The 1,536-nt window shown below is 44.7% G+C and overlaps 1 non-coding gene across 1 annotated transcript; it reads right to left on the bottom strand.

Moving 5' to 3' along the window:
- Positions 1-761: 761 nt before the first annotated feature.
- Positions 762-954, bottom strand: LOC127038483 (U2 spliceosomal RNA). Its single transcript, XR_007770665.1, has one exon. It is a non-coding gene; the product is annotated as a U2 spliceosomal RNA (small nuclear RNA).
- Positions 955-1,536: the final 582 nt, after the last annotated feature.

Raw genomic sequence — 1,536 nt, forward strand, 5'->3', positions numbered from 1 at the left:
GGCTACCGTGGCAGTGTCCCCCCATTTGTGTGATGAGATAATAAAGAATGCAAGAATAAGAAACACTGACTGTTTAGCGAGATAAAATGAGGAGGAGGAAGCTTAGAACAGATTAATCTCCTCATACAGCAATCAGATCCAGTATCTCCCATATGGTCCATGCTTGAGCTCTTTTTGGATTTGGGACTGCATCGCCACCCGTGCTGATCAGCGCTCCATGCTGGGCAAACAGGAAATGAAATTCAAAAGTTCGCGGGGCTTTTCCTATCTACCTGGCCAGTGCATCTGAGTTCAGATTGCTTTCCAGAGCGGTCACAATGGTGCACTGCGGGATACCGCCCGGAGGCCAATACCGTCGAATTGCGGCCATACTAACCCTAATCCGACATGGCAATAACAATTTCAGCGCTACTCCCCTCATCGGGGAGGAGTACAGAAATCGGTTTAAAGAGCCCTTTATATCGATATAAAGGGCTTTGTTGTGTGGACGGGTGCAGGATTAATTCGGTTTAACGCTGCTAAATTTGGTTTAAACGCGTAGTGCAGATCAGGCCTAAGAAAGCACCTGTTTGACCTACAAACAACGACAAAGTAAAACCTGCAAGAGCAGCCTTTCAACTCAGAGGTCTAATAATAAGATGTTACTAATAACTGATGAAAGAGTTACAAATGACTCAAAACCATACTCAGTACAAACCAAACGGGAACACAGACAACACCACTTTTCTTCGCTGCTCTTCAGCCATGATATTCTCCCCATGGGGAGGTCCACCGCTCCTGGAGGTTCAGCGCCACAATAACAGCGTGATGTGTGCAATGGATGGAGGAAGCTGCTATTCCATCTCCCTAGTCCAAAAATCAGTTTAATAGCTAGTCCTGAGATAGAGGAAGTATCAGTTATTAAAGTGATAAGAACTAATTTAACATTTTGATTCCAGCCAATGTTAAAATGATCTAACATACAGGTTAATAAAAACATTTCTAGTCCTCTGCATAGAATGCTTAAATGATGCAAAAATTGCAAGTTTGGTTTAAAAAGTCATAAAAGGGACATCATCCAGAATCTGTCACTTGGTGAAATGTAAGTCTAGAATACACAACCAATTTGGGGCTTGTGCCCTGCTTCTTAACAGTCTGCCCAGAGGTTGCCACTCGCAGTCACAAGCTACTCCAGATGGCTTGGGCTCTCTCACGGATCAGTAACTGGTTAGCAGCTTGGAAAGAAATGGTAGGACTAAATAGTCAGTTTTTGCAACGAAAAGGGGTAAATAGCAGGCTTCCAAAGTATGAGACGAGACTACAGACATTAGGGCTGGTCAGTTTAGACAAGAGATGACTAAGGAGAGATACCATACAGCACCAGTTCTCAACCAGGTGTCTGCCAAAAGAAACAAGGCTTGACCCACCTCCCCAAGCCACCAAGCCTGCCCACCTGCCCTGAAGGGGGAGAGAAAGGGCACAACAAAAAATTGTAGCATCAATGCAGAAGAAAGAACTCCTCCCCTGCCATTATCAGTAAGAGTTGCCTCACAGCCA

Source organism: Gopherus flavomarginatus, chromosome 20, assembly GCF_025201925.1.
Source record: "Gopherus flavomarginatus isolate rGopFla2 chromosome 20, rGopFla2.mat.asm, whole genome shotgun sequence".
Lineage (NCBI taxonomy): Eukaryota > Metazoa > Chordata > Testudines > Testudinidae > Gopherus > Gopherus flavomarginatus.